Source organism: Pristis pectinata, chromosome 2 (genome assembly GCF_009764475.1).
Source record: "Pristis pectinata isolate sPriPec2 chromosome 2, sPriPec2.1.pri, whole genome shotgun sequence".
Lineage (NCBI taxonomy): Eukaryota > Metazoa > Chordata > Chondrichthyes > Rhinopristiformes > Pristidae > Pristis > Pristis pectinata.
In genome coordinates, this window is record NC_067406.1 from 36,931,594 (window position 1) to 36,957,573 (window position 25,980).

A 25,980-nucleotide genomic window follows, 5' to 3' on the forward strand; every position below is an offset into this window, starting at 1 on the left:
AAATTAAACAGTCAACTAATCATCCTGTCACCAGGCCAGCTGGTACAGGCATATTACAATACTATACACACATTTCACACAGCCAGTTAAGATCCTGTTGTACAGATGAATGCTGAGACATCACCACAACAATAAAGCAAACACTGAAATGTTATTTCAGCCTTAGATCATTAGTAAGGACATGCATCCTCTGCAACATGTGATACAAACAAGCTGGGTAATTTTTACAGCATTCCCTTGTCAACCTCATGTTTGGTATAGTAGTTTCTGAAGTAGAGGTATTCTGAGACACTTGCTCCAAATATTATATTCATATTAGTTACTGAAGCATGTTAAGTCTAATAAATCATTCCCCATTTGCTCCATTCTATTGAACTCCTAACCTAGATGCAACTTTAAATGATATAATCCTGTTCCAAACATGGATTATTATGTAGATAATGGATCTCATTGTGCTTTCTTTTTAGCACTATGTGATCCAGAGTTGCTGTTATGTAGAGTAAAGCACATTAGCATTCAATTCCAGATGAAACTATGCCAGTCGCAGAAGTGGACCAGGTAACACTGATCACAATCCATGCCAATGTGCCTTTTGTTTTCTCAATATCAGGTGCACATCTATTGCTATAACATTATGCACAGTAAATTGTAACCTCTGTTTCCCAGCTCCAGAAAGCATCTGTCCCTGTACAGGCATGAAACAATAAGGAGCTGTGTTCTTCATTTGGGCACTATTTCAAAGATGGCACTGCTGGCACTGGGACTCTTTACAAGACAGCTGCAACACTTACTGAAAGCTGTTCAAATGCATTCCAAAGTGCTTACTCCATCCTCACACTAACAGTGTTTCTTTTGGAAACACAGCTAATAAGAAAATAACATAATCTTAAGTGAATGATCATCCTGCAGAATGGGGCTAGGTGTGTTTGGTGATTCTGAGAAGATAGCTAATCCTGGGGGAAGGAATCACGGAAATATATAATTGCTAGGACATCACTCCTCTTCAGCTTCCTTATCCCTGTAACAGTCTGTGTACATCCAGTGTCTGGTTTAAAGGGAATTGTGCACTTAAAGGCTGCCGATCTATTTGAGTGTTGCAAGTGATGGAAGCAGCCATCGCAACCCTACTGCTCTCATCAGGACTCCTGTGGTTGTGATTCTGCATATCCATTCAGGCGGCCACCCTGCTAACACCAGTGTACACCTATTTTTAACCAATTTCTTGATCGTTTTGGGAGAACCAATGTGGAGCTAGTATTTAATGCAGTGGTAATTTTCCTTCACCAAGAAAGATGCAACTCAAATCCTAGATGTATATTTTTTAACCCAACAATATGGGCAGGCATGGTAGTGTAGCAGTTAGTGTAACGCTTTACAGTGCTAGTGACCCGGGTTCAATTCAGGCCACTGTCTGTAAGGAGTTTGTACGTTCTCCCCGTGTCTGTGTGGGTTTCCTCCGGGTGTTCCGGTTTCCTCCAACGTTCCAAAGACGTACGGGTTAGGAAGTTGCGGGCATGCTATGTTGGCAGCGGAAGCGTGGTGACACTTGCAGGCTGCCCCCAGAATACTCTATGCAAAAAAGATGCATTTCACTGTGTGTTCCGATGTACACGTGACTAATAAAGATGTCTTATCGTAACAACATTTTTTTAATGAAGCCATTTTAGCAACTTCTTGTTAAAAAATATTTTCATTTTAGTTCTGTTTCAGCACAAAGTACATTGATGTGTAAAAGTAATCATCCATTTTACAAAGGCTCTGTGTGGTATAGCAATCAGTCATTGGAACAGATTCAGTACCTGATCTGTACAGTCATTATCCATCTCAGTTAAAGAGACAATTGGTGCATTGTGATTGGCTTCAGTATCCCAAGAGTAGGGAACAGAAAATGAGCTGAAATTCTACTTTTGATTGTTGGATATATGTGCACACATGGGGTGTTAAGAGGCAAACCAGGTGGAGTTTGATTCTGATATTTTCCATGGCAAGCAGGCAAGTAACATAAGGTGGGTATAAATACACCCCGGTGTATGTCAAAGCCTTTAGGCTAAGAGAAGGTACTGGAGGAAAGAAACAGCATTGGCAACAATTTTCAAACAATCTGTAAAATCTGACTAAGATGCTGAGACAAATGTAGCACTATAGTTTGCCAATTCAGTTACATTCTAATTGGTACTAAATTATATTTAATCACTCATTCCCATAAAATTTCTTGCTTGAAACTGAATAATCACACAGTCCTATTAAGACTTAAGATACTTAACGGGAAATAGTGCCTTATCAGGCATATACACTAGCTAATATTGGGACTAAAAAGTCACAAGTGGTCTATGCACAGTGGATTCCAGCTGATTGCATAATGATAATGCAACTAATTTTTATGGTCTGTCCACTTGACATACATCTGCACTGCAGAGCCTCAGAATCCTTGGTGGCAGTACAGTGCTTGAATTGTAATGAACAACAGAGTATTTTGTCTTTGTTCAATACTCTGAGTTTTCTACTGCTCAGACAGATTAACGGTGAAGAAATAAAAGAGGAGAGGGTGAAATATACTTTCAGTGTCTCTTGATCATTAGTTTGGTACAGAATGATTGAATGCGATGGTGATGAGATTCTGTTTTCATGTTTATTTGAGCAAAGAGGTTAATACTGTGATAAATGTACAGGTGAAAAACCATCAAAGCTGCAAGGATCATTCCACCAGTATCAAACTAGCATGTGCATCGTAACTGCAACCAGGGAGGTTGGCATTATTTATGAATTAAGGAGCTTGTAATTCAACCCAATTAAAAAAAATCTTCATCTTAATCTATGCTTTAATTCTGCATAAAATTTTGTCCCATTCCCCATATCACACTTCAAACAAAAAACTCGGCAAATCCCAGCTAAGCAGGAAAAAACTTGCACTGGCACATTCACTGTTACAGATTCAGCTGCTTGCTTACTTTAATTGCATCTGATCCTAAGGGCAATGATTCTTAACTCTTTCTCTAATGCACTAAAATCACGTTTACTATTGAATGTGGATTAGTATTTTTCAGCATTCAATAGGTTTGAATGTCTTAAAAGAGTCCAGTTAAAACAAAAAGAATTCCATTCTGATCCATAGGGAATTTGACAAGAAAAGCTAGAGAACAAAACTCAAGTCAAAAAAAATGTTTGTGATTGAATGTTTACTCACTGCATCTACTGAAGAAAATACAAACATTCAGAACTCTTTAATGTATAGCAAGCATGGTGTATGGGTTGGAATTAATCAATCTATATAGTAAACAGCTCTAAGGTGCATTTGAGTCTGAAGATAGAACAAATCTGAGTGTTGAGTAACAATAAGATTCTGGCCCATTTTAACAACAATACTTTAATGAGTCATGGTTTCTATCTGTTTTTACCCACTGGCAACCAATGACCTCAACGTCTCTTCATTCTCCACTATTCTTTAAAATACTCCTTTTAGAATTTGGAAAGGTCAGCATTTATTACCCATCCTTAACTGACCTTGAACTGGGTGGCTTGCTAGCTATTTACGAGTCAACCATTTAGTGGGTCTGGAGTCATATAAGAAAGGCAGAGTTAGAACCTAGAACAGTATAGCAATAAAACAGGCCCTTCGGTCCATGATGTTGTGCTGAATAATTAAACCAGTAATTAAATGCCTAACTAAACTAATCCTTCTGCCTACACAATGTCTATATCCCTCCATCCTCTGCACATTCACGTGCCTATCTAAGAGCATCTTAAATGCCTCTGTCATATTTGCTTCCACTACCACCACGAGCAGCACATTCCAGGCACTCAACATCATCCACATAAAAAACTTGCCCCGCACATCTCCTTTGAACTTACCCCCTCTCACCTTCAATGTATACCCTCTAGTATTAGACATTTCAACCCTGGGAAAAAGGTACCAGCTGTCTACTCTATCTATTCCTCTCGTAATATTACAAATTCTATCAGGTATCCCATCAACCTCTGCCACTCCAGAGTAAACAACCCAAAGTTTGTCCAACCTCTCCTTTTAGCATATGCCCTCTAATCCAGGCAGCATCCTGGTAAACCTCTTCTGCACCCTCTCTAAAACCTTTACATCCTTCTTATAATAGGGCAACCAGAACTGAATGTAATTCTCCAGATGAGGCCTAACCAGAGTTTCATAAAGCTGCAATATAGCTTCCTGACTTTTGAACTCAATGCCTCAACTAATAAAGGCAAGCATGCCATACGCCTTCTTTACCACCCTATCAACCTGTGCAGCCATTTTCAGGGAGCTCTGGATTTGGACCCCAAGATCCTTCTCTACAGCAACACTGTTAAGGATCTTGCCATTAACAGTGTCCTGTCCATTTAGTTTGATCTCCTAAAGTTCAACACCTTACATTAGGCCGGATTAAACTCCATTTGCCATTTCTCCGCCCATATCTGCAACTGATCTATATCCCACTGTATCTTTTGGCAATCTACACTATCCATAACATCACCAATCTTTGTATCATCTGAAAACTTACTAACCCACCCAATCATAAGCAATAGGAACAGGAGTAGGCCATCTGGCCTGTTGAGCTTTCAATAAGATTATGGCTGATCTGGCCGTGGGCTCAGCTCAAACTACCTGCCTTTTCCCCATAACCCTTAATTTCCCAACTATACAAAAATCTACCTAACTGTGTCTTAAATATATTTAATAAGGTAGCCACTACTGTTTCCCTGGGCAGAGAATTCCACACGACTCTCTGGGAAAGCAGTTCCTCCTCATCTCTGTCTTAAATCTACGCTCGCGAACCTTGAGGCTATGTCCCCTACTTCTAGTTGCACCTGCCAGTGGAAATAACCTTCCCTTTTTTATGCAAATATGCAACCTTTTTTATGCAACCTTCCTTTCCCAACCTTATTTTATTTATCCCTTTCATAATTTTATATGTTTCTGTAAGATCCCCTCTCATTCTTCTGAATTCCAGTGAATATAGTCTTAGGAGACTCAATCTCTCCTCATAGGCTAAACCCCTCATCCCCGGAATCAACCTGGTAAACTTCCTCTGCACTGCCTCCAATGCCAGTATATCCCTCCTCAAGTAAGGAGACCAAAACTGCACAGTACTCCAGGTGTGGCCTCACCAGTACCCTATACAGTTGCAGCATAACCTCCCTGCTCTTAAATTCAATCCCTTTAGCCATGAAGGCGAGCAATCCATTTGTCTTTTTGATAACCTGTTGCACCTGCAAACCAACCTTTTGTGATTCATGCACAAGCACTCCCAAGTCCCTCTACACAACAGCATGCTGCAATCTTTCACCATTTAAATCATAATCTGATCTTCTATTTTTCCTTCCAAATTGGATGACCTCACATTTACCAACATTACACTCCATCTGCCAGACCCTTGCCCACACACTAAACCTGTCTATATCTCTCTGCAGACTCTCTGCACCCCACTCACCACTGATTGCCAACCAGAGAAACACCCTTTTATCCCAACTCTCTGTCTTCTATTGGTTAACCAATCCTCTATCCATGCTAATACATTACCCCCGAATCCATGCGTCCTTATCTTATGGATAAGTCTTTTCTGCAGCACCTTAACAAATGCCTTTTATATACATCATTTATATACATCACAGACAGCAGAGGTTCCAGTATGGATTCCTGTGGAACGCCACTAGTCATGGACCTTCAGCCTGAATAAGTCTGATCGACCACTACCTTCTGTCTTCCATTGGCAAGCCAATTCTGAATCCAAATGGTCAAGTTACCATGGATCCCATGAACCTTAATCTCATGGATGAGCCTACTGTGAGGGACCTTGTCAAAACGCCTTGTAGTGTTTTCTATGTGGACAACATCCATGTGGACAAAATCCATGTAGACAATATCCACAGCTCTATCTTCATCAATTACCTTCATCACCTCCTCAAAAAATTCAATCAAGTTAGTAAGACACGACTTGCCCCATACAAAGCCTTGCTGACGGTCTCTAATTAAGCCATGGTTTTCCAAATGTTCAGAAATGTTAGCCCCAGGAATCCTCTCCAGTAGCTTCCCTACCACTGAGAGTGAATCACCAGTCAATAGTTTCCAGAATTATCCCTATTTCCCTTCCTGAATAATGGAAAAACATTAGCTACTCACCAGTCCTCTTGGACCTTACCTGTGGCTAGAAAGGACACCAAGATATTGGTCAAGGCCCCAGCAATCTCATCTCTTACCTCTCTCAGTAACCTGGAGTATATTCCATCAGGCCCTGGGGATTTATCAACCTTGATGTTCTTTAAGATACCTAATACTACTTCCTTCTTTATCTCAAAATGCCCTAGCATATTTGCATGCTCCACACTGATCTCACTATCTTCCACATCCTTCTCCTTGGTAAATACCAATGTAAAGTACTCATTTAGGACCTCACATCCTCTACCTCCAAGAACATGTTCCCTCCCTTCTGGCTGACAGTTCCTGCCTGAAGGACCTTGCTGATTACAATGGATTTGCACAATAATCCAGTAGTCTTGTGAACTAGTGTTTTACTTAATGTTAGGTTATTAACTGACTTTAACTTGCACAGTTGCCATGTGGGATTTGAACTGAGATCTCTGGATTGTTATGACCAGCCTTCTGCACCACAGCATACCTAGGTATTGACAAGCAAAAGACATTTGTTTCAGTCAGATGAGGTACTACAGCAAGTAAATTAACATTCCACAGATGCCTTAACCCTTTCCACCTGTCCTTCCTGATTGATGCAAGTAGGACTTGAAGTCCACCAAAGCTCTTGCCCTTGCTTCATCAAGGGTTCCAATGGACAATCTTAATATTTTAAACAAAATCACACCACCGTATTCTAAGCACTATCCACACTTACCGAGATATTTTAAATTTAGTCTTCACTAATTTCCATTTATGTCCTCTAGCCCTACTTCTCTCATTTATTTTGAAGTTACAATTTGGAGTTACTTTCTCCACGTCATTTATATTTTATGCACTTCTTTGAAAATCCTTTGAAAATCACCTCTAAGCCATTTTCTTTTGGTACGATAAAGCATAAGATCCTCCAATCCCTCCTCAGAGCTTAATGCCTTACATTCAGAATCAGTGTTGCTGCTAACTATATTCTTTTGACTGATCAAAACTGAACATGGAAGCACAACATTTCTTTTGGTGGCTGTCTGCTGATAATATAACTACAATGAGTCTATTTATACAAAATATATTTTTAAAAATAACATCGTAAGCTTTTGCTTTGGAAGACTTTTACAATTTTGTTGAAGTAATAAATTAAAGGCTCTTATTGTATTTGTGAGCTGCTACTATTAAGTGAGCAGGGGAATTCTGAATACACTATATTATAGCTGATGCTTTTATTTTTAACAAAGATTCTTTTCTCACCTTCTTGATAAATAAATGGAATATTTAGGGTTGATTTTCCTTACAAAATCAACAAGGGGAAAACAAAGACACACACACACACACACACACACACACACACACACACACACACACACACACACACACACACACACACACACACACACACATCCCTTTCAAGATCTAGAAGGAACTCACTTCAACATATGTGAATAGGGTTACTTTGGTATGGATAATGTTACTGAGCTACTTTTCCTATCCAAACCCATTTGAAATATACATTGCCATTATATATCCAGGCAGTGACAGATCCCGGAAGATATTTCTGAGGTGGAGATTGTTTGAAAGTGATTTTGGCAGCAAAAGCTGAAGATCCATGTTAGGTGTCCTGTATATCAATCTCTTTGGTGCCTTGAAATTTAGTCAAGCCTTTTGATTCTATTTTTGTTCTGTTTTACTTAAAATATCACCATACATAGGGGATTTACACTGGAAATCTTCAATTTATTTACTGTGATAACAAAGAGGATAAAGACACGTCAAAGGCCGAAATAGCAGATCTCAGCGTAAAGCATGACAAGATGTGAGTTCACCATATACACACCAGGGTTTGTAGAACAGGCAGATCTTACTTAGACATCTTGAGCATAAGTGCCTCAGGATTCACTTCCCTTGTAGGTTATGGGGAAAATTTGACAATTCTAACTGGAGATGAGTACCTACCTCCATCTAAACTCACCATTACCACAAATTCCTTTGTTTCTGGACCCCTCTAGGCAACAGCAAGCTCACCTCTACATCAAGGAGGTTGCTGACACTTCATTGTTAAGGGCTGGAAAATCCATATATTTGTCAATGGAATCAGAAAACCAAAAGGAGAAAGCAGTCCATATCAGTCCTTAGGTGTACCTGTGCTGGTAAAAGAATTGTTTCCTGGTTGAGGGCAATGCTGCAGCTGTGGGCAGCAGGCTAATTTGGCTCTAAGAGCCCTTTAAGGATTCCAGGCAGATATACTGATCCTTATTCACTATGACACAGGAGGCCATTTAACACATGAGGTCCATGCTAGCTCCCAGCACAACAATCTCATCAGTCTGGTTTCCCCCTCTACTTAGTTCCAAAACCCTGTGACTTTTTTTAAAATTCTTTCTCACATTCCCATCAATTCCCCTTCAATATTTTTTTCTACAGTAGCCAATTAAGCTATCAGCATGTCCAGGGATGTGGGGGGAAACCAGGGGTCCCAGGAGAATCACACGTGGTCAAAATCAACCAGGGTCCCCATAGCTGTGAGGCAGCGGCACTACCATTTTACTCACTTTATTGACATCAGAATGGTATCATTTCAACAATGTCCAAAAAAATTATTTATTTGGCAGTAACACCCAAAGTGCTAGAGGGACTCAGCGGGTCAGGCAGCACCTAAAGAGGTAAAAGGACAATCAACTTTTCCGGTTGAGACCCTTCATCTCGACTGCAATCGACTGTCCATTTCCCTCCATAGATGCTGCATGACCTGCTGAGTTCCTCCAGCCCTTTGTGTCCTCCAGATTCCAGCATCTGTAGTCTCTTGTGTCTTCACTTACTTGGCAGTGATTTTTTTGCAGGTTTAGAGGCCCCAGCCTATATAGCCTTGCCCGAAAGAAGGCATCCATTTCCCCTAAAGGAGCCAGAAAGTCCTTCACTCTATGAATAGAAATTGATATCTGAAATGCCAAACATTTATCCAAGGACATAGCTACAGCAAATGGTGAAGAAGGTTCAAAGATAATCAGAGAGTCATAGGGATATACAGCATGGAAACAGGCCATTCAGCCCACCACATCCATGCCAACCAGTCGCCCTATGACTCTTTGACTGTCAGTGATACATTTCCTTCTTTCTGGCAAAGTCCTACATCATGAAATAGCAGGGGGTGATCAAAGAAACCAGAGAGCTCCTTTATACTCTCTTCCTTCAGATGAAGCAGGCAGCATCATAACTAGAACCAATTGTGGCTGTTTTGAATGGCACCTTACCTCCATTTCCATTTTATTTTCATCTTATCTCTTCATGCTGAAAACATCCAACTGCTGTTGCTTTAGCAGAAATTTATCTCAGCATATTTATACTTTACACTAAACTAATCCTCTTGTTCTTTAATTTCAGGAACTAAACTTGCTGATGTGACTGTGCCAGGTCAAGAAAAGGAAAACAGTGTTTCACCAGAGACTTAAACATAACTTGATCTATGTCAAGCGTGCACCGGCACTGAGCCTGGCACCATTACTGGTTTGGCTGAAGGACTGGTCCTTATAGACTGAATCACTGGTCAAATGTATGCAAGAGCTGGAACACAGAGTAAGACTGTCTATTCCAAGGATAATTTCACATTCTTGCTAGTTGGGAAAGACTGAAATTTTAAATTTTAGGTGGAGGGTGAAAAATGAACCAGAAAAATTGAAAGACGAAATATCATCTGACCAGTAAAGTTATCTATTCAGTTACCTCTTAGGTCATTTTGTTGTTTGAAACATCTTGTGTAGTTTTCCAAAAGTTGTGACAGAAACTACAGTGAACAGAAAGAGGTAGAAGGACACAGGACAACTATACTGATTCATCACACTTATATATGGAATGCGACAATTCATTGGTATTCGAAAAAATTTGAATTTTGGGCAAGTATATTCTGGAAATATGCCCATTGAATAAATTGTTCCAGAGAATATTAACTTGTCCTTAATTAGTAATCAGTAATTGATTTATTATTGTCACATGTGCCAGGATTCAGTGAAAAGCTTTGTTTTGTATGCCATCCAGACAGATCATTCCAAACATAAGTACATTGAGGTAGTACAAAAGGTAAAAAACAATAACAGAATGCAGAATATAGTGCCGCAACAACAACCTCTCGCTTGACATCAGTAAATCTGAAGAGCTCATTGTTGACTTCAGGAAGGGGAAGGAGGGTGAACATGTGTCAGTCTACATTGGGGGAATTGGTGTTAGAGAGTGTCAGCAGCTTTAAATTCTGAGGCGTTAACATGTCGGATGACGCCTGGGCCCAGTATATAGATGTAATCACAAAGAAGTCACGATAGCACCTTTACTTTCTTAGGATGTTAAGGAGGTTTGGCTTGTCACCGAACACTCTAACAAACTTCTACAGATGTACTGTTGAAATTATCCTGACCGTACGGAAATTCGAATGCACAGGATCATAAGAAGCTGAAGATCGCAGTGGACTCAGACCAATACAACACAGGTAATCCTTCCCCACCACCTGTAGTATCTATAGGAAGCGATGCCTCAAGAAGGCAACACCTATCATCAAAGATCCCCACCATCTGGGCCATGCTATTTTCTCGCAGCTACCGTCAGGCAGAAGGTACAGAATCCTGAAGTCCCACACCACCAGGTTCAAAAACAGCTACTTCTCTTCAACCAGTTGGTTCTTGAACCAACCAGCACAACCTTAATCACTACAGTTTAGCAACACTATGACCACTTCGATCACCTTGCACTTACATGCACTTTGTTTTTATTTTGTTCAAATTGTGTTCTTGTAACAATTGTGTATAATTTATGTTTAATTTATGTTTTTTTCTTGAGAATGTTGCTTATATGATGCTATGTGCCTGTGATGCTACTGCAAGTAAGTTTTTCATTGCACCTGTGCATACATGTGCTTGTGCACATGACAATAAACTCGACTTTGAATTTGACTTTGAATATATTGTAGTTAGTAAATTATAGTATTATATACAGAGAAAGTGCAGAGCAGGTAGACAAATAAGGTGCAAAGGCCATGACAAGGAAGATTGAGAGATCAGGATTTCATCTTTATCATATAAGAGGTCTGTCAAAGAATCTTATAACGGTGGGATAGAAACTGTCCTTGAGCCTGGTGCTGCGCGTTTTCAAGCTTTTGTATCTTCTGTCCGATAGAAAGAGGGACAAGAGAAAAGAGAATGATCGGGGTGGGAGGGGTCTTTGATTATGTTGGCTGCTTTCCCGAGGCAGAGGGATGTGTATTATTATGTTCACATTATAAATGCTCAGTGGTTTTCTATAAAATTCATGTTACCTGATTTCAATTTTCTGTAAAGGAATCTGTTACTATGAACATAAGAATAACAGAAATTAGTGCAGGAGAAGGCGTTTATTCCTTTCTGTCTGCTCTATCATTGGCTGATCGTCTGCTTAATACTATTTTCCTACCCGTATCTCTTGATTCCTCTAGTATTCAGGAATCTCTCAAACCCTTATTATGAATCTAATCAATGAGTAAGCCTCCACAACCCTCCAGGCTCTTCAAATTTACAAAAAGACATAAATGTTTTAAGTATTTTAGTTTATTTAATAAACAGTTATATTTTTTACTGTTTGGCATTGTAAATTTATCCTCTTCTATGATGTTCACATTTAAAACACTTTGGAAAATGTAATGCTTATATTCTTCAATGGTAATTCAGAAATCTAACTTGAAAAATTATATTATCTTTGGTCTTGCAAAAGTTAACAGAGAAAACATAAGTTTGTGGATATCTTAAGCCAGGAATTCCTGAACAACAAATAGAGATGTATTTTCTGCCCCAGTATTTTTAGTACAACTGAGTTGCTGAAGCAGAGATTCTTCTACATGGATATACTGCATAGAGGTCAGAGAAGGAAAAGTGCCCTACAGACCTAACAAGATATCCAAAATTATCATGTGTCAATTTATTCCATAGAATGTTGCTATTCAGAGAGGGAAAATCATTCAGCGGCAAAGCGAAAAGATTCGTTCAGCGAAAAGATGAAGAAATGTTGAAGTAGAATGGATAAGGGTGACATACTACCAAGTAGACTAGTAATGAATTATTAATTGACAGGACTTTTAGTTAAAATAGCCCACAAAAAGGAATTTTTTTTCCAATTAATCATTTCTTGAACAATACTTTCAACCCAATTTTCATTGGCTTCCACCAACTCTTTTGACTATATCCTCCCACCAGCAACATTTATGTGTCTTTTCTTGCAATATTTGACAAGTTTATTTCTCTACTTTTGCTTTCTTGAGACTTGTCTTTGGTGGAGATATATGTAGTGTGGCAGTTCTCCCTTAATCGTGTCATTCATGTGATAGCTGCAGGAAGCCAGCACGGCTCTGTTGCTGCACCTCCGTGTTAGGTCATGAAATGATTTTGTAACAGATGATAGCTGTTCAGCTCTGCCAAGATTAGCTACATTTTTCCCATTCTTTGCCATTTCTTTGAGTTGGGTGACTGTGGTTTGACTCTACATTAGATGCTTCATGTGTGACTCCTCTCTCCATTGCCACAGTGGCTGCTTTTCCCACACAAATATACAAGGGTTTAAATGGGAACAGACCTATGCCTTTCACTTAGAGGAGATGTGGGAGGAAACCGGAGCACCCGGAGGAAACCCACGCACACACGGGGAGAACGTACAAACTCCTTACAGACAGAATTGAAAGTGGCTGGAATTGAAACCGGGTCACTGGCACTGTAAAGTGTTATGCTAACCGCTACACTACTGTGCCTGCCCAAGGAAGCTTCACAAGGTAAACTAAACAGTTTTGAACTATTATCCTTGGGCCATGCCCTGAAGACGGCTAGAAAATTGCCAGTTTCTCCATATTGAATTAAAAGTTTACCATTCAGACTTGTGACTGTTGTACACAAGATACTAAGTTCTCAAAAAACTGTGTGAAGTGCTTCTACTCATTAATGAGTCCTTCTCTGTGTGCAGCCTCCTTAAGGTACAGATCCATAAGCACCAGAGTGGAGAAACATCTGGAGCTGGACCTCCCTTAAATATTCATGTGACTCCTCTGGTGCATTTGTTCCATTTCTGTCAGTGTAGCTTTAAAATACAGTCTGTCGGTTCTGCCAGGAGCTTCAATAAACATAATCTCTCAACACTCTGTGCCTCTTTCACCAATGTTTGCAAGCAGCATTGTAGCAGAATAGACATCAGCAAGTTTCCTTTAAATACTAATCTATTTTATGCCTTAATAACATATGATATAATTTCAAAGTTGTTTGGAAAATTGGATTCCAGATAAAACCTTAATATTTTGAAATTATATTGCATAATATTAGTGCACAAAATAAATTAGCATTTAGAATAAACAGGTTCTTTACTGAAATGCTTTATGAGATTGATAAGCATTCTGATTCTAATATTGTTTGCTTCGAGTTTCCCTTCACAACTTATATTTGTACTGAACTTTTACCATATAAAACGAAACCAAGGTACGTTGCAAAGGAGAAAAGTGGAAGTTAAGATATCTTTATTAGTCACATGTACATCGAAACACACAGTGAAATGCATCTTTTTGCATACAGTGTTCTGGGGACAGCCCGCAAGTTGAACATAACGGTGAGCAAAGGTGTGCTTAGTTGATGGGTTTATGAAAGGCATTTAATGAGAAAGAAATCAACTTGCAAGAAAAAATTACAGAGAGTAGGGCTGAAATAGTCGGAGGCATTGCCACCACATATGAACAGTGAGGTGAAGGTACAGAAGAGCCAGAATTGGAGTATGCATGGCATAATGAGGGAATAAGGGCAAAGGAGGTCATGAAGTTGTTGTCAAGTGGGCAAGACCATTGGGAGATTTTTAGATAAGGACCAAGGTTCTGAAATTGATTTTTTGATGGAAATAATATGTCAACTGCTCAGAAAAAAATGCATCCCCAAACTAGTTCCATAATTTGTATCCTAAAAGCAAATTTAGAAGCAAATAAAAATGTTTACATAAAAGAAATGGGCAGATGTCCCATTTGAACAAGAACTAATGATTATAGTGGTTACAGCTTGTTTAATGATGGACGTGATGATCTTGAACTTACTGAAGCACTCAGCACTCATCCTCCTTTTAATTGGCACATTGTCCGATATTTCAATGATGGTTTCAGTTAAATCATTCACTAAAGTGCTATATAAAAAAAATGTTAATACCAAAAATATTACTAAATGGAGTGGTACAAATTATGACTGAGTCTGCTTGCTTTAGCAATATGCAGCTTGAATAATCACAATAGTGACACCCACATAGCGATATAGCCAGGCTCTACTTCAAACTATTAGTTATCAAATCTAATGTTTAACACTCAAAAAAATAAAAAAAATATTTTACCAAAAATGATGTTTGTGCCTTTGCTTTTTGTCATCTTTTACCAAACACATTAATGCAATTTGGGTAATATAGTACATCTAAATTTGGGAAAGTTGACCATGATTTTGTCTGGGGTTTCTTTTCTGATGTGAGTATAATATTTACTTATATTTTGCATCCAGCCATCTTTGCTAAACCCATGTCTTTATGACATAGCCTAACTTGTATGCATACACTAGTCAGGGAGATGAATGGTTCCTGGAACTGCTTAGTAGCCACTAGTGAGCAGGGATAGACAGAAGCACCAAAGGTAGATAGATACTTATTTCTGTTGAAGAGAATATAAAAATCAAGGGTCTTATTAAGTAGTTACTTCAACAATAGTGCATTTCAGTTTTCTTCTGGGTATAGACAAATATTGCTGCAGCAGATATAACAGAGAAGGGAAGTAATCTGACTTGTAAATAATAAATATATCTCTATCTCTCACTTAACTACTGGATAAACAGCTTTATTAATCAGAAGAATTTATTAATATGGACAGTGCATTTCTTTTCCTGTGTACCTCCTCCCAGAAAAGTAACTCATTCAATATTCACGGTGTAACAATATATACATGGAGAATAGATGGTCACATGATGCAATCCTTAACAGTCTACATGCCCAATATTATATATGCATCACATGTTATAGTCAACAAGTGTCAAGAAGAGTACCTCAGTATCAGTGGCATATTATTTTTTATTATTTTCTGTCTTTGGGTAGTTTGAAAATCATTAATGTTATCAGGTGTGTTGAACAAGAAAAGTGCACTGCAAGGTTCTATAAATACTACACGGTGTGTGTGCATGCTTTTTCTGCACCACATTGTGCACTAAAATATACTTCACATTTTCCCTTTCTTCCACTAAATACTACTTCTTTGTAAAATGTATTTAGTCTCACAATGTTAGCATCAGTAGTTAAGCCAGTAATTATTGGCCATTACTAAATGGCCAAGAACTGAACAGCTTTTAGGTTCTCTCAGAGAAGAGTTGAAAGTCAAAAACTCTGCTCTTCCTGGAGTCACATATGGGTAACACAGTGTGAAGATGTCAAACTTCCTCCTTTGAATGACGTTAATGAATGATGTCCTTTGACCATGAAGAAGTTTAATGATCACTATTTTACTAATACTAACTTTTTATTCCCTATATATTTGATTTCTGTTATTTAAATTCCACAGTTGCCATGGTGGGATTCAATCTCAGGTCTCCCGATGGATAGCCCATACTTCCTAATATCTGTACAGAAATCAATCACTGTAGTAACATTGAACAGCTGATGAAAGATCATTAACTCCACTCATGTCACTTGAGATGCTGAGTATTTTAACATGGACTGTTTTTATTTCACTATATCCACCTCAAGTTGAACACGTATTGAGACACTGAATAAAATGTTTAATTGATCAGAAGAACTTATAAAGATGGACCGTGCATTTCTTCTTCTGGGTGCCTTCTCCCAGACAGAGCCTTCTCAGCTACCAAGCAAGCATGATCTATGTTATCATCTGCCGTGGACTTCATACTGATGCACAGGCATCTCTGCAAATCTCCTTGAGGATTTCAATTTACCCGCTGTCTTTTTTTCTGTTTGCAAAGGTGGAAATTGCAGGGATAGAAGCAGCACCTTAAGTTGACATATGCATCTTCAGCTGATGAAAGGGTGGTTGGAGATGGTGTGGGTCCAAGCATGCTACACCTGCTTTTGAGATCATTCTTTCAGTACATTATATTGGGCAGTTTCTTTAGAGATGGTGCCAAACAATTTTCAACAAATGGTAGCTCATGTGCAGAAGAAAACAACCTAAATTTTGCTGCAATGGAATTGAAATACTGCAAACTGTTATTCAGTTTGAGGAACCTCCAGCAACATCCAGACCTGCCATCCCCCTTTATCTGCACGTAGGTCTTAACACCAGTTCTAGCACCTATTGTAAGATCCAACATGAATCAGGGTCTCATTTATCTAGGATAGACATGGTGACCATGTGAATTCAGCAGTTGATAGAGGCTTGTGTAATCTCATTGTTGCCACCAAGTCTGCTGTCATGCAAAACAAATGGGCATGGTGAAATAGTGCCCAGCAGCAGAAGAAGGAGTTGAATGTGCACAAATGATGGTACTGTTTCTCATGATGACGGCACGTCTCAATCATCTGTTTTTTGTGCATTTCCCTTCAATTAATCCACAAGTCTGAGGAACCGGCAGCTCCATACAGCCCCGTGGTCTGAGCTTGGTCATCTTAGCCCTCTGCTCACAGATGTTGAAATTCTCTTCTATCCCCTGAGTTAGGAATGGACGGCAAAGCAGCGCAGCTTGTAGAGCTACTGTCTCACAGCTCCAATGGCCTGAGTTCAACCCTAACTTCCAGTGTTGTCTGTGTAGAGTTTTCATATTCTCCCTGTGACTGAAGGGTTTACTCAAGGTATTCTGGTTTCTTTCTAGATTCCAGAGGTATGCAGATTGAAAGGTAATTGGCCACCATAAATTGCCACTGAAACATGGGTGAGAGGTAGAATCTGGGGGGGGGGGGGGGGGGGGGGCGGAGTTGAGGGAATGTGAGGAGAATAAATCAGGATTAGTGTAAAAGGCTGTTTGATGGTCAGTGTGAACTCGATGGGCTGAAGGGCCTGTTTCCATGTGGCATGACTGTGACATTCACAGTGTGCACAGCACTTAGCTGCTATTATATGGTCCTGCAGTGGTTCTCACAGCCATACTCACAGGCAGGATGCTACCACAGTGCCACGCTGAAACTGTGCAAATGTGTTCCATTGAAGAAACTCCCATTTCAACTCATCTGTCTGCAGGGAATTTGAAGCCAGTTCCCAATTCACAGTGCTGTGATGTTCTCCAAGAACTGCATTCTATTCAATGTTGTGGGATTGTCATGCGATTTCCGTCAAGGTCATCTTTTGCTGCAATTGCAGCCAGACACAGCTCAAAATACATGAAAACTCCAATAATCTCCAATAAAGGGCAGGCACGGTAGCGTAGTGGTTAACATAACATTATTACAGTGCCAGCGACCCGGGTTCAATTCTGGCCGCTGTCTGTGAGGAATTTGTACGTTCTCCCCATGTCTGTATGAGTTTCCTCCCACATTCCAAAGACGTATGGGTTAGGAAGTTGTGGGCATGCTATGTTGGCGCCAGAAGTGTGGTGACACTTGTGGGTTGCCCCCAGAACACTCTATGCAAAAGAAGATGCATATCACTGTATGTTTTGATGTACATTTGACTAATAAAGATATCTTATCTTATCTGCCACCCTTTGGACCACGGTTGTGCTGAACAGGCAAATTTTCTAGACTACCGGACATTTTATGCAAAAGATGCATTTCACTGTGTGTTTCGATGTATATGTGACTAATATAGATATCTTAACTTACCTGTTATTCACACTAATACCCCAACCCACTTTTAATTCACCATTTGTTTTGGAATGTTACACTGCAGTATGAGAATTCTTTCAGTAAACCAGTGAACCAGTAAACAAAATCCAGTGAGTTTAAAGGGAGAATGGGAAATGGGGCCCTGGTGAGTTTGATGGGAGCATGAGAACCTGGGCCCTGCTGAGCTTAGAAGGATCATGTGAAACGGTGTCCAGTGAGTTGATAAAGAGTGTTGGAACAAGGCCTTGGTGAGTTTAAAAGGGACATGGGAACAGACCCTCAGTGATTTTAAAAGGAATTTCGGAACTGTGACTTTATAAGGAGCACGGGGACGGGCCCCTGTGAGTCAAATGCTGATATAATGGTGTTTCCAAACAATTGGATAGCAGATTATCGGAATTTTACTGTCAATGAAAGCACAGTTTTTGGGCTAGTAATCCAAATGTTGTTAAGTCATTACAATGTAAATTATGGAAAGGATATTTTATGCTTCGAAATGTTGTGGAAATGTACTTAATATGTTAGGATATAATTTAATTCAATTTTTATACATTTGTAAAGTGGGCAGAGTTTAGAAGGTAAATTCTTCCATTCATATTTCCGGCAAAGAGTTCTTCCTTGTCGTACACTGCTGAAAATTCTGGCGCAGAAAGAAGTAAGCCCTCTGGGATTTTCTTTCCATCATTCTGGAAAATTCACCCTCAGGAGTAAAGTTTCTCAATCATATCTCAGTTATATAGGCTTGGGATGTGACATTTCTTTATATTTTCATTTGCTTCAAAACAAATTTAAACAGAGTCAACAACTGAAAAAAGTGTGTATTTTTTGACACAAAAACTATGGTGATGGAAAGGATCAGAGAAAAATCACACTTCTTGTAGGATCTTCAATTTTTGATATTATACATTAACTATCCATGTGGCAAAGCAAGTTATTCTGGCCTTTAAAACAAAAGGCTCTGGAAAATAAATCGCTCATTCTTGGTTGGGTTTTGAACAACTATGGAAATTCTGATTTTGCTGGCCAAGCTCTGCTTAGAATCTATAGCTGGATCATAAACTCTGGGAGATTCCCCAGCACTGATACTGCAATCACGTCCTGCGACAGGTTAGATCTAACCCGGCACAATATGCAAGCCCATTCAACTGAAAGATAATTGTGCAACTATAATGATGAAATCTTAAAATACATGACATTCAGTTTAGTTTGGCATTATGTTTGGCACAGGCATTGTGGGTCAAAAGGCCTATTCAGGAGCTGTACTGTTCTATGTTCTATTTATTTCAATTTTTGTTTTAATATGTTAAAGGTTCTAATAAAGTCACAGAGAGATACAGCACGAAAACAGGCCCTTCAGCCCACCAAGTCTGCACCGACCATCAATCACCCATTTCTGCTATGTCTTTCTAAATGATTTTATTCATACATTTTAAAGAGTTCTAAACATTATTAATGTTTTTATAAGTGTTTCTATTATATAACTGGTTATAAATAGTTAGTTACGTCAAGACATTTACTGAAATGAAAAGCACTGAAATAAAGTTGATAAGCTGGACTGGGGCTTTGCAACAGTCCAAGGTTTCCAAAGTTTTGGTGGAAGAGGCTTGTTCTGGTGTAGTCACATGACCAATTTAGGTCTGGGCTTCCACACAGCTCCTGAAAGGTTCCCTCCATACTCATGAACTGGCAGATTTGGGGCAATGGGTGTGCAGGTGGAGATTGTGGGCAGCAAACTCCAGGCCATTATATCAGTTTACTTCTAGCATCATCGCCTTCAACACATCCAATCAATAATACACTTTTTAAACAAAGATAGTTGAAAAAAAATTGCTGATGCAAGAAAGCAATAATCAAGCAGTGTGCTGGGGTGGAGATGGTTGAGAGCTTCAAGTAAATATCACCAACAATTTGTCAGATTCACCAAAGAAAGCATCCTATCTGAATGCATTACACTTGGTATGGCAACTGCTCTTCCCAAGGCTGTGAAAAATTGCAGAGTTGACAACTCAGCACATTCCATCACACAAACCAACCTCCCTTACACTGACTTCATCTACACTTCCCACTGTCTTGAGAAAGCAGCAAACATAATCAAGGACCCCTCCCACCCTGGTCATTCCCTCTTCTCCTCTTTCCCGTCAGGCAGAAGCTGCAAAAGCCCGAGAGCACAAACCATCAGACTCAAGGACTGCCTCTGTCCCACTGTTATCAGTCTCTTGAATGGACCTCCCATTCTTTAAAAGATGAAATCTTGAACTCTTGATCTCCTAGTCTATCTCGTCATGGACCTTGCACTTTATCTGCCTACCTGCACTGCACTTTCTCTGTAGCTGCAACATTATATTCTGTATTCTGTTTTCTTCTTACTGCCTCGATGTAATTATGTATGGCATGATCTGTCTAGATCAAGATTAAGATTAAGATTGCCTTATTAGTCACCTTTTGCGTAGAGTGTTCTAGGGCAGCCCGCAAGTGTCGCCATGCTTCTGACGCTAACATAGCATGCCCACAACTTCCTAACCTGTACATCTTTGGAAAGTGGGAGGAAGCTGGAGCACCTGGAGGAAACCCATGCAGACATAGGGAGAATGTACAAACTCCTAACACACAGCGGCCGGAATTGAACCCGGGTCACTGGCGCTATAATAGCATTATGCTGACCACTACACTACTGTGCTGCCAAACAAAATTTTCACTGTATCTCAGTACATGTGACAATGATAAACCAATACCAGTAAAACAAAACCCTGCAGCTGCTGAAAATTTATAATGAAATCAGAAAATGCTGGAAATACAGAGCAGATCGGAAAACTTCTGTGGAAAGAGAAACAAGAGTTAATCTTTCAATTGATGAACACTCTTCAGAACTGCAAAATTTTAGAGATACAATAATTTTTAAGTAGATGCAGAGCTAGGAAAAGGAAGTAGGGGAGAAAGGATAAAAGGAAGGTGTGTGTAACAGAATGGAAATCAGAAGAGATTAAATGACAAAAGGGATGATGATGGAAGGCAAAGATGGGTGGTCATGAAAAAAAATTAAAGATCAGAAAAAACTGCCTTTTGCTCCTCCTAGTTCACAATCATTATTTTCTAATAAACACACATTTTTGGAGAACTCTAATTGGGAAATATAAAGATCTCATAATGCAATCTGCCTAATAATTTGTGCATTCAGTGTAAACCCATTTGCGATTTAAGCCCTGGAACACATATTAGAGCTCTTAATAGTGTATTCCAGGGATGTAACACTTGTTTTAGGTTGGTGCTCAGGATGCATTTCTAATGCCGGATCTAATATGATGTTGAATGCAGTTCTGAAGCTATTTGGGTTAGGGAGATTGCCCCTAAATTGGCCCCAATTCATTTCCCACATGGAGATAAAGATACAGCATGATTAATATCTAAGCTCGGATCTCAGAGATAAAGACATGGAATAGATTTATCACCCACCCCAGTCAAGGGAATGAAGTAAAATGTTTAACAGACAATGTAAGGCTCCACTGAAACGCATTCACTGAACCAGGCACTTGAGTCCTCCACACTTGATTGCATGTGGCTCTGCCACTTAATACAATCTGATGCTTTAGGCATCTATTGTAACATTATGAGCATAAATGCAAATTGTTTCTATTAATATTGTTAGCAGTGGTAATGATATAAACAGACTAAACATGTCAGCTGATATTTTTCTAAATAAAAATAAGCCTCATCATTAAACATATTAATGATAGCAATCATATTAATTGGATGATTACTACGACCCTGAAATTTTTTCTAATTACCTTAATCTGAATGATGTGCATACTAGCTTGTGAAATTAATATAACAGATTGTACTCAATGTATCTATTCCTTACATTTACGAGAAGGTATTGTTTTTTTTTACTTTTAACTGTAGGAAATGACTATATAAATGGAGTTCAAGAAGTGACAGCCCAAAGGAAGAATTATTCACTTCAAGAGAATCTTAGTGCTGACCACCCAATTTACTCCTGGTCTGAACTACTGAAAAGAACATCTATCAACTTGATACTCTTTATACCCCCTGAGATCTTCAGATGAATTTGGCTAAACTACTTTTAGACACGATTCCAGCTTTTGAGATGCTACTGTTAAAGACATCATTCTCAATCTTCTTTCAGGGATTTGCTAGACTTTATTTCTTTTTTTTAACTAATCTATATACTTTATTATTATTACAATGAATGCAGTTATTATCAAAAGATTGCTAATTGTTTAACATTTTCTGTTTCCCATTTTGTTACAGCAGAGTTTCCTTTTTAATTCAGTAGATTAGAGCACTATGTATGTCTGATTATCATGTTAAATTCTCTTCAAATTTAAAATATTCTTCTTTGCCCTTCCCTGTGTATATTTAACGTCTCTCAAGCCGGACTCGTTGTAGACCATTGTTTTCTCAGGTGAATTGGATACTGTTGTATTCAAAATGACATCTGACATGCACATTCATTCCTTGCTGGATATGCACTTTACACCATTCTGGACAGGATGTCATGTATAATAATTTCTCTTTAAAATTAAGTAAACAGTTTATTGTAGTTCAGGCTCCAGTATGTTGCCCATGTGCAAATTATTACTCAAATGCCACGATTACAATAACAATTGCAGTGACACATTCAACTCACGCAATCTGTTTTCCTGCAAATCAAAGCTGACCACAACTGTTTTCACTTCTGACAATGCCATCAGCTCTTTCCCAGAAAATTCCTATGGACTTCAAAGAATGTAAACTTTTTTTTTAAAATAGAGTCACAGAGTCAGAGAGACAAACCACAGAAACAGGCCCTTCAGTCCACCTGGTCCACATTGACCACCAATGTACACTAATTCCACACTAATCACATTTTTATTCTCCCCACATTCTCAACAACATCCACGCTCCCCCCCCCCCCCCCCCCCCCCACAGCTTCTATCCCTCACCTACAGATCAGGGGCAATTTACAGTTGCCAATTAACTTACCAACCTGCATGTCTTTAAATGTGGGAGGAAACCAGAGCAGCCAAAGGAAACCCATGTGGTCACCTGGAGAATGCACAAACCCCACTCAGGCAGCACCAGAGGCCAAGACTGAACCCAGGTCTCTGGCACTGTGAGATAATGGCTCTACTAGCTGCACCACTGTGCCGCCTAATCTATTGCCTTCGTTAACATCTGAGATCTCACAGTTATAAAGGGGAATTCCAAGTGCTCTCAATTTTGGTGGATCACATCCTCCTGTAGATTCTGTGATATCCACTCAGCTTCACGTCCCCTGACCCTCCTAATTTATGTTCTGCCCCGTGATGGTTGCATCATAGAACCCATCCTGTAACTCAAATCCAGGTCGTGCATGTCATATTCTCAGTCACTGTCTTCTTGGGTATCATGTACATAATCCAATTGATCCACATGAATATAAGTGGACGTCATGGACTCCTTTTGCAACTGCAAAATTGCTCCCTTCACTATGTGGGTCAATTGCTCAGCTTCCTCATTAGATGCTGGATGATATGGGGACGATATGGGATATGGGATTCCAGTAAAGCAGAGAGGAATGTGCCAAACTGTGACAATGTGAACTGTGGACTATTGTTGGAAACCCATTTTTCAAGAAGACAACTGTTTGCAAAGACTGATCTCTACCATCTAGCCTGTAGAAGTGGAGAGCCTAAACTGAAACACTTCCAACACTTCAAGTGGCTTTCAACCAGGTGGAAGGATCAAAAAAAATGTTCCTAGTTGAAGGAACTGGAAGGAACGAGCCAACTGCCTGTATCAGAGGAATGAGCAGATGAATTGGAATTGGTTTAGTATTGTCACATGTACCAAGATACAGTGAAAAATTTGCCTTGCATACCGTTCATATAGATCAATTCATTACACAGTGCATTGAAGTAGTATGAGGCAAAATAATAACAGAATGCAGAATAACGTGTAACAGTTACAGACAAAGTGCAGTGCAGGTAGACAATAAGGTGCAAGATGATAACGAGGTAGATTGTGAGTTCAAGAGTCCATTTTATCGTACTAGGGAACCATTCAATAGTCTTATAACAGCGGGATAGAAGCTGTCCTTGAGCCTGGTGGTACATGCTTTCAGGCTTTTGTATCTTCTGCTCGATGGGAGAAGAAAGAATGTCCAGGGTGGGTGGGGCCTATGATTATGCTGGCTGCTTTACAAAGGCAGCGAGAAGTATAGACAGAGTCCATGGAGGGGAGGTTGGTTTCCGTGATGTGCTGAGCTGTGTTCACAACTCTCCGAAGTTTCTTGTGGTCATGGGCAGAGCAGTTGCGGTACCATGATGCATCCAGATAGGATGCTTTCTGTGGTGCATTGATAAAAATCAGAGCGGGTCAACGGGGACATACCAAATTTCTTTAGCCTCCTGAGGAAGTAGAGGTGCTGGTGAGCTTTCTTGGCCATGGTGTCTACATGGTTGGACCAGAATAGGCTTTTGGTGATGTTCACTCCCAGGAACTTGAAGCTCTTAACCCTCTCGAACTCAGCACCATTGATGTAGTCAGGAGCATGTTCACTCCCCCTTTCCTGAAGTCAATGACCAGCTCTTTTGTTTTCCTGACATTTATGGAAAGGTTGTTGTCATGACACCATGTTACTAGGCTCTCTATCTCTTTCCTGTACTTCGACTCATCATAATTTGAGATCCGGCCCACTACAGTGGTATCAACTGCAAACTTGTAGATGGAGTTAGAGCAGAATCTGGCCATGTCATCATGAGTGTACAGGGAGTAAAGTAGGGGGCTGAGGACACATTCATGTGAGACACCAGTGTTGAGAATAATTGTGGCAATGTTGCTGCCTATGCTTTCTGATTGTGGTCTGTTGGTCAGGAAGTCAGGGAAGCTGCATTTCTGCAGGACTTCTGATCTGCAATGTCCACAATAATCTCAGGCCAGTGAACTTAACCTCTGACCATTGTTTCCATCTGGATAATTTTGATCCGCTGAGCAGGGACATCCTTTAGTATGTGCAGTTCGGAATTGGAAGTCTGTTGTAACACCATGCAAACTTAACTCGCCAACAGCTTGTGACACCTTCTCCACAAAGGATTGATCTCTACACTCACTCCCACTTCTGATTCACTCTGCTCCAACAGGTTGTAATGTAAAATGAGCAGGTTTTCAAGGATTCGGATCAATGAGGGAGAAAAAGCACTTCAAGTGTGCAACAGAGTATTTTATTAATATGTAATAAGTAATATAAAAGAGTAACAAAACAATAAGTCTAAGATACAGTCTAAAGAAATCATTAAAATAACAAGTGTCATGCCCTCCTGCTTGTCGAGGACTCTGGCTTACGACGGCTGGCCTGGAGAATCTCAGGGGTCCTTGGCACTGATCGTGATTCTGGTCCGAGGAGAAGTTCAATGAGCTTGTTTTCTGCTTACACTCAAAGAGTCAAAGAACTGCTAGTCATCTATAACTCTAAAACTGGTCATAATTCTTTACGATAGGCAAGTCTTCATATTGTCAACCGAACCAATCTCACTCGTCCCCAAAAACAAGTTTACCTTATCATATCACTTTCCTTTAGGTCTTACATCTGCAGGTTTCAATGACTCATGGACCCCATGAATCAAGACCTTATGTTTTACTTATCTTCCCAATTAACATGCCTGCTCATTATGAGGACTGTGAGCAGACAATGTCAATGCTCTTCTTTTCACTTCAGCTAGACACTTGCACCAGGAGAGACCTGGTGTTGCCCCTGAACTCTCTGATGAGATGGCAACTTTCTGATCAGCAAAACACTAAGCCTAGGGCTGTGCTGAATGAAGAAGAGGATTCAAGGCAAGAAACCCTCTAATTTAAAGACTGCAAAAGGACTACCCCTAGTTTTGGTTGATACCCTTTCAAAAGAAAATCAAAAAACTGCAGGTGCTAGAAATCTGAAATAAAAACAGGAAATGGACATCTTGCACGATAAAGGTGAATTCTTGATTTTACAATCTACCTTGTCGTGGCCCTTGCACCTTATTGTCGACCTGCACTGCACTTTCTCTAACTGTAACACTATATTCTGCATTTTATTATTTCTTTTCCCTTTGCACTACCTCGCT